Source organism: Agelaius tricolor, unplaced genomic scaffold (genome assembly GCF_023055355.1).
Source record: "Agelaius tricolor isolate 1412-34295 unplaced genomic scaffold, bAgeTri1.0.p SCAF_1, whole genome shotgun sequence".
Classification (NCBI taxonomy): Eukaryota; Metazoa; Chordata; class Aves; order Passeriformes; family Icteridae; genus Agelaius; species Agelaius tricolor.
Window position 1 is genome coordinate 31,026,550 of NW_027269261.1, and position 13,653 is coordinate 31,040,202.

Here is a 13,653-nt window from a genome sequence, read left to right on the forward strand (position 1 = left end):
CTATGGTTTTACCCCAGCTCTTTCTAACTTGTCATTTGTAATGGCATATTTTTTATTCTTGGATGCTTTCCCTCCTTGTGGAGTCCTTGGTATTGCCTGCATTTCATAGCAAGGTCCTCATCACATCAAGAATTCATAATCATCTAAAAATATTCAATAGGAATATAAAATATTTACATGTGAAAGACTGTAAGACAGAATGAGTCACTGGTGTTACTCTTTTGGAAATCGTTCACTTAGAGAGGGCATGAATTTTGCCAGGGCACAAGGCAGCATGACTCTAGATGAGCACTGTGGGTGTGGTGTGGATGAGACCCCAGGGTGGTCCTCATAGCTCCAGTCCTTGGCTGCTCTGTGGTGCGTGAGGGTGGCTGGGAGCCAGGCCCAGAATCTCTTCCAGGATGGAGCAGGCTCCAGGAGTCTTTGCACAGAGAGCCAGACCTTGTTCTGCCGAGTGCAAAGTAACAATGTAAGACAGAAGGAGGCCAGGTGGCCAGGCTTGAGTCAGATATCTGACACAACCCGTATTTGCCACCCAGATTCTCACCTTCTTTAAAGTGCCTTGCTGATTCTTTTGCAGCATAGGTTCACTTCCAATATCCTTCATTTCTTTGCTGAATCTGGCCCATGCATGTACCTTTCTCCTGCAGAGTGAAATCCCAGCAGAGGCTGTTCCCAGTCTCTTTTCTAAGCTCTATTAATGCTCTGACTCTCTTGAGCTAGCCATTCTCCTGTAAAGGCTCCTCAAGACTGTTGCATCCTCTTGTAATCACCCTCTTTTTTGATAACCACATCTGGATGCTGCACTGTTGTCATGGCATGAGCTGGGAGGAATAAAATGACTTTGGCAAGTGACCTGAGGGCACGTCCACACTGCGGAGTGCACTGCTGTGCTGAAGCACTGAGGGAGCCCAACAGCAGGGAGTGGCATGGAAACATTAGGTCAGGTCATGGAAGTGGCACAGCAATGCCAGCAGACTGCTCCCAGCAGGACCAGCTCCCTGGAGCCAGCACCACACAGTGAAGCTCCTGTGCCTTTGAAACCAAAGTGAAATCATGGCGTGCAAGCCTGGAAATTTCCGCATGAGATGTACTGCATGATGGACATATGCTCTGTAGTGTGAGAGCAGAAGATGCCCTCTTTTATGGGCATGCAGTCTGGGATCCATCCATGTGCACTATCACAGCAATAAATAAATCACTTGTAATTCCCTGACTGAACACACTTGGTTACTGCTTGACACTGGCCAGCTGAGATCCTTTTATGAACCAGATGTATACAATTAAATGGCAGGAACCCAAATGCTAATCAAACTGGATCATGTCTGGGACAGTAGTCTCGGCCATTTTATATGGTTGTGGTCTTTTGAAGACTGGTTATGGTCTTTTGAAGTTAAGGGTGTTCAGAGTGCCTCTCTGGAGGAAGCTACGCAGCACAGATGTGTTTCAGTCCAATAACTGGTAGTCTGATAAGAAAGGTGTATGGAAATTACTGCTGACTATTGGAATTATTTGTAAATACATGATTTCAAAACAGAACGAAAATGCATCTCTATAAACTGGTCATCTCTAGTGTAGTTCCTGCTCCCACTTCCATTCATACATTAAATAGTGTGAGGGTGGTGGGGCAGCAGAACAGGTTGCCCAGGAAAGCTGTGGATGCCCCAGCCCTGGAAGTGTTCAAGGCCAGGTTGGATGGGGCTCTGAGCAATCTGTTCTAGTGGAAGGTTGCCTATGACAGGGAGGCTGGAACTAGATGGTCTTTAAGATCCCTTCCAGCCCAAGCCATTCTGTGAGTCTATGAATGTACACAGAAACAGCTGTCACAATTCTTCTCATGAGGCTATGCAGGCTCCTGTTTTCATCTGTAGGTTTGACTTTGACAGAGAGAAGGATGCATTCTGGAATAAATACCCTCATGTTACAATATGGAGGCAATGAATCCCATCAACATGTAAGGGGAGAAGGGGCTAAGAGGAGATCAGAATTCCCAGATATCCATGCGGTGTGAGATTTGAAGGACTCCTCTGTTCCTACTGCACTGGTATGGCACCAGTATCCTGTAATGGACAAAGATTCATCGGTAGTTGAATTTTACTCAACCAGTCCCCAGAGAGGATTTAAGGGTTTGGTCTTGAAGGTAGGAGACTCATTTCACCCACTGTAAGCTTGGGGAAGTCCCTTAATGCCCCTGTGTCTCAATTCTCGCTGTCTAAACAACTGCAAAGTGCTATGATAAGTTCTAAGGATGCTCTGCTGGTAAAAAAGGTGGTGATCATTCAGACACTATCTGTAGTGCTTTAGCATCAGAGCAAGGTAGAGAACGTTGTTTTTCAGGATGCTTCAAGGAGGAAAATCATTGTTCCACAGAAATTGCTATCTGATATTTTCTCAGCATCTTCCCTGAAGATTTCAAACTTTCTTGTTGCCCTTCCTCTAATGAAGTCTGGGAGCCTGGAAGATGCACATGCATATCTCCATACTCACAAACACAGGGATTTTTTTTTGCTACAATGCCAGTAAAAAAGAGACTGTGCAGCAAAATGGAAAAGACCTAGGGATTTATATTTAAGAGCAGGAGAAGAATAGGGGCAGTGGAAATCACTCAAGAATATATTATAATGAACAATCCTGTGTTGACAGAGGGATGAACTAGTTGACCTAATAAAATCTGTTGTTACAGATTTTTTCACTTCTGTCACATAATAGAGGACTTCAGCCTCCACAGCTGTCAATCCAACAGCTTTCACTGGCAGAAGTATTCACTCAAAAGTAATCCCGGTGAAAGGAGAGAACCTCAGTTAACTGCTTGCCTGGGGCAAATAGAGCGCAGCCAGGAGGCTTGTTCGGCAAGTAATTATAAATGCACTTTTGCTGCCCAGGTGCAGAAAGCACAGCTTAAGCTTTTACTCATTAACATCATTAAAATTTCCATTTCAGCTGTTGCTCTGGCATTGACAGTGTTTGCAAAATTGTGACCAAGTCAAGTCAAAATTGGCAGTGAGGCTGATGCTGGGCACCATGAGTTCAATTGCTTAAAAGAGCCAAAAAGCCACCGATAGAAATGTTAAATGATTCAACTGTACCTCCATGCACTTTAGATGACAGGAAGGTTGGCCTTGATGACAGAAAGAAATAGAGGAAAAGAAGATTCAAGAACACAGGAAATGCCACGTCTGATCTGGGCAATTATTCATTTTTTTTGGTATTTTGTCTTTGATATTTATGTGTACCAGAAGTTACAAAGGAAGGCTCACAGAATCTCATGCTGAGCAGTTAAGGATAACCATTGCTTAGGGAAATAGCTTCCCTAGCACCCTCATTAGTGGTTGTCTGACATGCTGTAGTGTGAAGCCGTGAAGCTTTTATATTAATCATTTGTATCTTAACTTCTATTGTAAATCTGGAAGATTTCAATATCCACAAATATCTCTTTCTTATTTGAATCCTTCCACACCCTGCACCTCAGAGATAGCTTGTAGAAGAGATTTCCACAGGTGAATGAGGATGCCTGAGGAAAAGCATTCCCTTTGATGGAATACTTTCCCTATCTCTCAGTTTAATGAGATGTGCCTTTGGTGCTAGAGTGTGAAAGACAAGGTAAATAGGAACATTGAATTTTCTTTTCTACATAATTTATTCTAACTATTTTGAATGCCTATTTTATTAATAAGGTTTCTAAAATAAATACACCTGCAATTTAATTTGCTTCGTACATGGAAGTCATGCTATTCCTTGAAACAATTGTGTTGACTATTTCTGGACCTTGTTGATTTCTGCTGTAATTTTCCTTGAATGCAGAACTGAACACAGCATTCCGGACATAATGCTCTTTCATACTGATCTCACACCATTTTTAGTAGGAAACTCCACCCTATTCTCTATTCATGCCCCAACAAATGGAGAGCACTGTTTGACCCCAGAGGAACATGGTGCTACAACAATGTAAATTGCAGCATCGGAGGACTTCAGAGCCTTCTGATTTTGAACCTAGGAACAGATATGGATACTTCAAATGAATCCTTCCAATGTGCATTTGTTACCAGGAAACTCTGCACCATTATATGGTTGATTACTCACATCTTTCTCTAGGTTTGACAAAGAATATTTACCATTTGCAAATATCTCTACCTTACTGACTTTGCCATTACCGCATTGTCCATTATCCTACAAACCACCAGAGATATTTCTCAGAGATAGATGCATGCTGCTACTAGTATTTTTGTGCATTGGAAATGGCAAACTTGATGCTAAATGACGTAGTTGTTTTCCTGGATGCTTAGCCAGCTTGTCTGTTTGCCACAGCATGATGTTCTCATTAATAGAGTACCTGATTGCCTACTCTCTTGTTTGGATCCTGTCGAGAATGCTTTGAAAATCCAAGTGAAAACAGGCAGACAATTTTCATTTGTCCCATGTTTGCTGACACGCTCAAAGAGTGCTAATAGATTGAAGTGGTTTTGCAAATGCCCTTCCAGAGTCCCTGTTATATCTGCAACTTTCAGATATTTTGTCATTCCTGTCTTGTTTTCATCTCAGGTAACTAACACTTCCTGCTCTGCTTTCCCTAACACCTATTGCAGAGGGCTGCTGCAACATCTGCCAGCCCCTGATTCTCTTAGAGCTGCTATCAGACAGGCTGCATACTTTCTTTTTAGCAGCTCCCTTCTTAAATTCATTCAGACCATTGGGTGTACTGCTTGACTTTCATCAAATTAACTATTCTGTCTTGCTCTTTCCCCTCCTTCCCCTTTGTATAACAAGGGACAAGCAGTTATCTCCCTCACAGTGGGTTGGAGAAAGTTCCTTCATTCATTTCTGTAAAGTTCTTTGAGTTCTTCACAAGGAAGTTGCTACAATAGTGCAAAGTACTATTATTCGAGGACTTACACTGTATTCCTAAAAATATGTATTTATGTATATATATTGGAAAATTTCAGTCCACCTTTAAAAATGTGAGTGAGTTCTATATGAAATGATTCTGTGATCAGCTCTGTTTCCAATGCATTCGCATAATACTATGCTTAGGAAAGAATTGCCTCTATTTGGATGGATGCTCTAGATTAATTGTTTTATCCTAGCCTTTCCCTGCAAACATCCCTTACATATTAATATGTAATAACAAAGGGATTATGATCCCAGGCCAACAGCAACCTCTGGTTTCAATTTTTTTTTTTATATATATAATCTTTTCCTGTTGTTTTGGGGTTTTTTGTTTGTTTTTTTTTTTTTTAATTCCATTTTTAACGTCTTTCCTTTCCTTTTCTGTTATTTTCTGCTGCTGGGTAGATTATGTGTTTTCCCCCCTGAATTTCCAGTGAAGATGAAACAAGAATATGATTTTTGCATTTGCTTATGCCTGCACTCTCACAGCAGCATCCATGACAGTGTTCAGGGAACAGGGTTTACTCTGCCACTGTACACACTGGTTCCTGAAAGCTACTCTAGCCCTAATCAACATCCCTCCTGCAGAACCTTCTCACATTATTCTTCTATTGCTAATGGCATGTTCCAATAATCCCTCCTTTGTATTTACACATTGCCCAACAACTACTTTTTAACCCCAGGAAAAAATTCTTTTCTGTTGTCCTCTCTACTTCTCTGATAATTGCTGCGGTAATTTTTCCTGAGACACCCTCTTGCTATGTAGTAGAGACACTGATGACCATCAGGTCAGATCCCTGAAAACATACACCTCATTAATCAGATGAATAGGCCTATTGCCATTCTCTGAGTCTCAGACAGATGTCCAGTCAGTACAGATGATCTTCTATCCAGCTACACCCATTTCTGGGGCTTCTTCCAGAAGCCATTTCTCTGCTGAAGGCTCTTAAAACTGGAAAATAACTGGCTTGTGTGCCCTGCAGTCCACTCTGTCTGGGCTATTGCCCCTGGCAGCCAGGATTAACTGTGATTAGCAAATCGTACTGGCACTGTTCCATCACATAGCACTGCCCAAGACCAGACTGCAGTTTAAGGAGTTTGTTCCACCCTCAAAGCTTAGCTTGGACCTTGCTCCACAATGGCTTAGCACTTTGATTTCCCTCCAGTGCTCTGCAGCAGCTTTCCAGACCACATGGAAAGCTCCTGTTGCTTGAGAAGGGAAGTTCCAGTTGTTGCATTGAGGGCTTATTGATGTGCTCAGATGCTCTGGGCTGGCTGCAGGGACACCCTCTGCTCCTGAGTCCCTCTGCCACATGCTCTCCTTCTCACAGCCAGCCAAGCCACACAATCCTCAGGGACTGACCAGCATCAGCTTAGCAGTTGCCTTTTATAGCTTTTTTGTGGTAACTCAGTTAATGATATCTTCATCCAAGCTCCTTGAAGAAATGTTTCCTGGTCCATCCATCCCTCTCACAAGTGGGATAGATGGAAGCAGGAAAAGCCAGGTGCATGTGCCACCACGAGGCAATCTGTGAACTGTATTTTGTCTGTTTACTTGAAAGCACCAAATTTGTCACTTGTGTGAGTAATTTACTGCTAATTATGAGCTTACAATCTGCAGATAGAAAAATCAGAGCCAATGAGCATTTTCAGAGGAAAAGGAAAATTACTCCAAGTACTATGTAATTATGCACTTAGCTGGGACCTGCTCCTGAGCCTTTGTAGAACATTGGTTTTCAACTGGAGCAAGCCTACATACAATTGCAGTGACATGTATGTGGGAAGGGAGGGTAGCAGATGCCAGAGAGAGCAAAAACCCAGAAGACTAATGGCAGAAAATCCAGAAAAATGAAACCCAAGGTGGTAAGCAGCTAAAATTTCCTTCTCAAAGCCCAGCAGAGCAGTAATTCTTGGCTGAGACTGAGCACCACTGCGCACCACTGCTGTACATCCTGCAACCCATTCACCTTTTGCTATTCCAGCCCTGAACTCCTCATTGCACAAGTCTTCCCCCTCCTCTGGCCCATGCCACAACCTGCTTCTTCCCATCCCAAGCTCATGAATGCACCCTGCTAAACTCAGCCCCATATGTTGTACCTAGCCTGTGAACACCAACAATGGAAAGTAAAACCTCATTTTCATTGCTGCATTCATTTAATGCAGCATTGAACTGGGGTCATCAGAGCTGACAGACCAGTAGGCTAATCTCCTGCAGCACACAGCTGTGCAGTCAGCAGCTGGGCTTTGTTGGTGCCCCACACTACAGCTGCATTTTGTGTCTCCTTTGCAAGAAAGAGAGAATCCAAAATATTTCAGTGTATTGAGTCACACACCTACTGAGTTAATAGTCTAAGGGCAAAGAAGTGGGAGCCAGAGAAGTAAGAGATGTTGTCAACTGAGATTTGAAATGGGATGAAGAGTCAGTGAGGCAGGGAGCTACAGGAAGGAAAATGTTAAATACTTAATTGAATTTGTGTGAGTGATTCCTTAATGATAAATTAGGGATAGCAGAGATAGGTAAAGCAGAGAAATTAGAGATGGAAAAGACTTACTAGGTCTTCTACCCCCATAAAACAGTTCAGATAAAATAGCAGATAAAATTTCCTGCTCACACATACCCCCAATGTGATTCATTATTGCTCATTGTCCAGTTTGCCTACATATATGAATACCCTAGATTTCACTTGTGTTTCAAACCTAATGGAAATATTTTCAGAAGTTTTTATTATTTATCATTTTTCTTTAAATAAAGAGAATGTTGTGCAGAATTAATTAGCATCCTCAGAGATGGGTGTTCTTTGTTTATTCCTACTACCAGGGCAGAAGCAACATTTTTTGTGCCTCCTTGGCTGTCTGTCCCTTCCACTGCAAAACAGCTTTCCCTGGATATGGAGACTGAAGTGAGCAGGAGCCCCAAGGCTGCCTGTTGAGATCCCTGGCTTGGCAGGCATCTCAGTGCAAAACAGGGCTTCTGCTTTTGCTACACAGACATTTATCTACCTGGAAATGGGCAGACAACCCAGACAGAAATCATTAGGCACAGGCCTTTAAGAGCCATAAAATAATCAGGATTAAGGCTTCCTGCTGAGTCAGTCACAGGAATGGTTTCTGGGCACTGCAGCTCTGTTGTTACACAGGGATCATCATCCCTAGACCCACGTAGAGCTCTTGCCAACAGCTCCAGCCACTCGCAGAAATCTGGTTCACTTTTGCAGAGGTTTTATCTGGGAGCCTGTGGGAAGGGCTGTGCCAATTCTCCTGGGCATCTTTCATGAGCCAGAGTCTCTCTGGGAGGCTCTGGGTCTGCACAGCAGAGCACATATGTTTGGGCACTTAGCAGAGTCTACAGGGATATTTTTGTTTTTCCCAAGACAATAATCAGCCTCTGGATAAAGCATCATCTGTCAGGTTTCACTGCAGAAATATGAATGACTTAAACAGTTCTTCTCCTTCCCACTCATCAGAAGGGCAGTTTGGAACAATGCCAGCTTCACTGGGGACAAGCTAACACAATAAACTAATTTTTCATTAACAATAGTCTGAAATTTTTAATGAATCTGCTTCATTCATGTTCACTCCAATTTTGCCTTCTACTTTGTACCCATGCAGGGTTAGTGGGGTGAGCTGCCAGGTCTACCTGGGCAAGAAGAAATTTTAAGCAATTATTGCAGAAGAATGATGAGATGTTAAATTTAGATTCATAGAAAAAGTACTTGAGGAACTAGTCTGATATCAGAAGCCCACTGGGAGATGACCTCCCCATCCAAACCTGTTCCCATTTTGTGCAGTGTCTCCTTTCAAAAAACTGCCCACGCAAGGGGAACCATGGACCAGATTTATTCCAGTAACTTCAAACTGTAAGTGCATTTGCAAAAAGAACAATCTGCCCATTAATGGCCTGAAAGAAAGGACAAATTAATTGAATGAATGATTGATTATGAATTATTCTACCAGTCCTTCAAATCTCCAAATGCAGTGTGAGTCCTTTCTAACCCAATCTCCCCATCAAATCCTCTCCCCTTTAAAAAGCTGTTGTATTATTTGCCTAAATTATTCATGTGCTGAAATAAACGTGCCAGTTATGGAGTTGTCCCATCTCCCTTTCCTTCTGCTGAAAATATTATTTAACTTTAAGGCGACAGTTATATAATTTAACCCTTGCCTTTCATTATTAATGAATTTTAACATGAAATATGTAGGCTTTTTCCCTATTCTGCCATATAGAACACTGGCCATAATTATGTCAGATGGAATTTTTTCTCTTTTTTTTTGACGAAGTGCCTATTAGAAACTGTCCTCCACGATGCTGACAGAGGAAGTTTAAATGCATGAGTTATTCTGCCTCCTTATTTTTAGCCTTCTGGTTGGGCATTTTCAATAACCAGACCTTTCCGCTGCCTTATGGCTTGTTGGCTTGAGTTCTACTGATCTTTCTGGGGTGATGGATCTCTGCCCCTGCAAGAAATTCTTATAAAATTAACAGACACAATAGTGAAGGTGAGTTTGGCCGGACCCTTTCCTGAGTTCCCTTGTTAATTTTCTTACTTGAGACAAGGCTATGGTCCATGTCTGAAATGGAGCATGGGAAAATGATATGCCCACTCACAGTGCTGGCAACAGCACCTAAGATTTCTTGTGGCCAAGCCCCCTCTTCTCATGAGACCACCCTCCTTTTCCCAGCGGTCAGTCCTCCCAGGACCTGGAACTTCTCCCACTGATTATCCCTTCCACCCCTGGCGCCTGTGTGCTGCCACAGTCTTTTCCTCTGCTTTCTAATGTGATTATTCTCACTCCTGTTTGCACTCATAGATGGAGCTCAATGGATCCCTAATAGCGTCATTTACTTAATTAACATGCAATTAGCTTAATGAATATTTTAACCTCATTATGTAGTTACTAATTTTTATCTGTTGTGGATAAGTCTAGTGCCCAGCTCTGGACTGTTTATAAGGACAAACCAAATTAGTCCAGTTCTCCAATTATGTTCAAGGGGCCTCTTCACACAGTCCTTTCTCCCTCCCTTTACACATCACATGGATCAATGGAAGGGCTGGCTGTTCAATGGAAGCAGAACATGTCTTTTTCATCTTCCCCTGAAGAAATTTCCTTAGAAATGAGAAAGAAGCTGAGGGTGGTGATATTGAATCCTTTTGGGTGGGTACATGGTCTGACTTGATCTGGATGAAGGCTCTACCTATGGGACAGGCTTTCCTGGCAGAGGTTTTTCCCAGCTGGGTGTCTTTCCTGTTCTCAGGCTGCTGTATGGTGTAGTGCTGTGGTGCTCACTTCACAGTTGGCAAATGCCCTTCTCCATCACGTTCCCCACACTCAGGATCTGTACCTTGGCAGAAGCATTATCTATGCCATGCAGTTGTGGGACTGATGCCTAGAGAGGCTGACCCAGAACAGAGGCTAGACAGAGTTAAAGAATAAAGTAGGTATTTATTAAAAGGCCTCAATGGATACACAGTACAAGAGCCTGGCCAGGGCTACACCCCAGATGGACGCAAAATGGACACAAGGTACACGACTGGTCACGGGGTCTCACACTTTTATAAGTTTTGGTATATGTACATATTGGGGTTAATTGTCCAATTACAGCTTCAGGTTATGAAGTCCCATACTCCCAAATTGCTCTCCTCAGTTCACCATTGGTTACACTTTTTGGCCCCAAAGATGTGATGGTGTCCTTGGTTGCCAGGCTGGAAAAGGATGGTTTTGTCTAACTAAACTGTGAAGAGGACTTGCTAACACCCCACATGAAGTTCAGTTTTACACACCAAGGCAGCATAGAATCTGAAAATTATGAAAGCTGACACTTAAGGCATCAGGATGGTTGTCTGTCAAGCCAGTGACCAGCATGTGGAAGCAGGCCTGAGGTTGGCAAGGAAAACACAGTCCTTTGAGCTCAGACAAGGGAGGAGATAGAATCTTGTCCAGAAGTTCTGTTGCAGGAATGGAGCAAGGAAGGGTGTCTGCCTTACCTCTTGTTGGCACATTTCACCCTCTTCTTCCAGGCAGGTATCTTGGCAGAGCTTGACAGGAGCCTGCCTTAATGTGAAGTTCCTATTACTTCCTTTTCCAGGCAATCAGTTTCTAACTGCAGTTAGGGGTGAGGGGAAACAAGTGTGTGTGGGGAAAGAAAATTTGCTTGAGTCAAGAGTGACGTTTTGACTTGCTCAGTCTTACTAGATGGGCAGAGCAATATCCTAATAGATGATGTCATCATTTTCTAGCTGGGACATGTGAGGGAAGATCTCACTCCCACCATCTTCTGGGAAGAAAACAAAACACATCTCCGTGCTCCCTTGTTTACTGCTGTCAGTTCAGCAGCCCCCTCATTGACTCTTCCTTCTTGTTATCATCTGGGGAAGGCAGCCATGCTTCCCACCCCATGGAGACCTGGGGAAGCAGGCTGGGAAGTAATTTGGTCTCAGTGGGAATCCACACAGAAAGAGAGGAATGGACTTCAAAGGTCTTAGCAAAAAGAAAATATCTCTGGGAAAATGCCATTGGAAAGTTAAGAAAGCACTGAGCACTATTTCCTTCAGGCTATGCTTTTTGTTGTTTTGAGTCAGCAAGGTTAACCAGAGAAATAGAGCAGAAAGTTGAGATTATTGGGAACGGCTTCAGTTGAGTTTTCAAAGCCTTCCCATGTACTTTAAAGAAAAACAACAAGCTTCATTTACGCAATGCATTCTCTTCCCTTCTTAACCCAACACTGGCTGTGCAGAGCAGAAGAGAAGCGAAATACTAAGGGGGTGATACCAAAGAACAAGAATGGAAATAATGAGGGATGTCTTAATGAGCTCCTCCACAATGCCAAGGGTCCTGTCCATCAGAGCTGTCATGTTCTTCTTGAGGCCACATCTTTTGACAGGATGTACCTTCCTGCCAAGGCAGGCCCTGAGCTCTCAGTCAGCTCTTTCCATCTCTGACTTGGCATGTCATGTTCGAATTCTGTCGAGGTATCACCAGGCTCCTGTCCTCACAGAGCAGCAGCCGTGTTCAATGAGGTAATGAGCTGAGAAGATTTGTGGGTGTGCATATTGCAGCAGGGTCAGCCCCTGCAATCCATGTAAAGAGCACTAAGTCTGCATTATTTGTCTTAATCTGGTGCTCTTACAGAAGCAGCTGTTGCTGGGCCTGAATATTTTATCGAAAGGACAAACACAGCTAGAACAGGCATCCATCCCAAAGTCAAGTGGACAGACTCCTATTGCTCAGTGCTGTGACTGCTGAAGCCTGAGAATCCAGTTAACATTCGTTTGTCCTCATCCTTTGGCTTGACTGAAGCAGCCTTGTGTTGCAGGATTAATTCAGTCCCCACTTAATCCTGTAGCTACTGTGAACAGTCCCCTGTTCTTCCCCAGAATTAGGGAGGGGAAGGCACTCTGTGCCCTCACTCAAGGTGAAAGAAGAGTATCTTTCCAGAGACAGAAGAGGTAAGTGATAAGATCCACGTGTTGCAAAACTTGAAGACCATGATCTCTCCTTGTCATTGATTCCAACATGGGGCTTCCCAAAATGTTCCTGCTAATGTTGTGTACCTGAGACAAATTCTCAGTGGGGGAAACTGAAGTAGGACAGTCAAGTGGCTGCCTCCAGTGGACTTGAGACACTTTAGTTCCAGGCAAATATTTTTAACTTAAGACACAAGGCAAGACACCCTGCTACAGTCAGGAAAAGGACTAAGTGTGCTGCTGCTGCTGGAGACAGGGCTGTATCCAGCTGGCAATATTTGTGCACATGCCAAAGGGAGCAAATACCTCCACTTTTCCAAGTCAAGAGAGTAAAGGCCTTCAATTTGGGTGTGAAGATCCCACCATGCAAACTGTTTCATGAACCTTGGGTGTGACTCCAGAACCAGCTAGGTGCTGGAACCCTTTGTGTGTGAATCTGACCCAACAGACTTGCTGCCTTTTTAAGTGATTTTAGGTTGCCTTTGTAGAAAGTTCACAGGGATTCCATATTCATAGCTCCTCTATACATCAGCTGGCAGGCTCAGAAGATGACGAGGGCTGGCATGCTCACTGCTGGCCCTGGCTGGGGAATAATGGCAGAGCCCTGTGTGAGAAGCTGTTCTTCTCCTACTCTCTTGATAGAGAGAAGATGAGATTATTTTATTCACCAAGGTTGTCAATCTAACACCTTTCAGCAGCAGGAATTCTGTTTAGAATAAAACAATAGACCCAAAGTTGATAATCAGATGCAAATTATGTACCAGTATGCAGAAGATAAAGATAAGATTTGCATAAAATGTTTGTGTGACAGCAGCTAAGTACCCCTAATTTTTTCCCAGAAGGTATCAAAGAACAGAAAACAATAATTCCTCACCCAGCTCATCTCCCCTCCTTTACTGTATTTGAAGGCAGACACCTTTATCAGAGAGGTGCCTCCTTTCCTTCCCACCTGCTGAAGGGAGCAGCCTGCTGCAAGGAAGCTCAGGTCAGACTTGGTGGCAGAGATTGTTTGTTTCTTTCCTCAGGAATCTCTTTTCCAGAAGGGGAAGCCATTAGCTAGGAAGGTGAAATGAATTTGCTACTGCTCTTCTGTATTTACAGAGCTTGTTCAACAACTGCTCTCTGTGGAGCAGCTTAAAATAGTCTTTTGAGGATAGAAAACATCTCAGCTCCAATCCAACATCTATGTCTTCTGTAAAAAAAAGCAATCCAGGGTGCCAATGCTGGCATAGCTTCTCTTTTGCAAGCAGGCAAGAGCTTCTCGCACTGTGGAAGCTCTTTGGATGCTCTCACACTGTGGATGCCG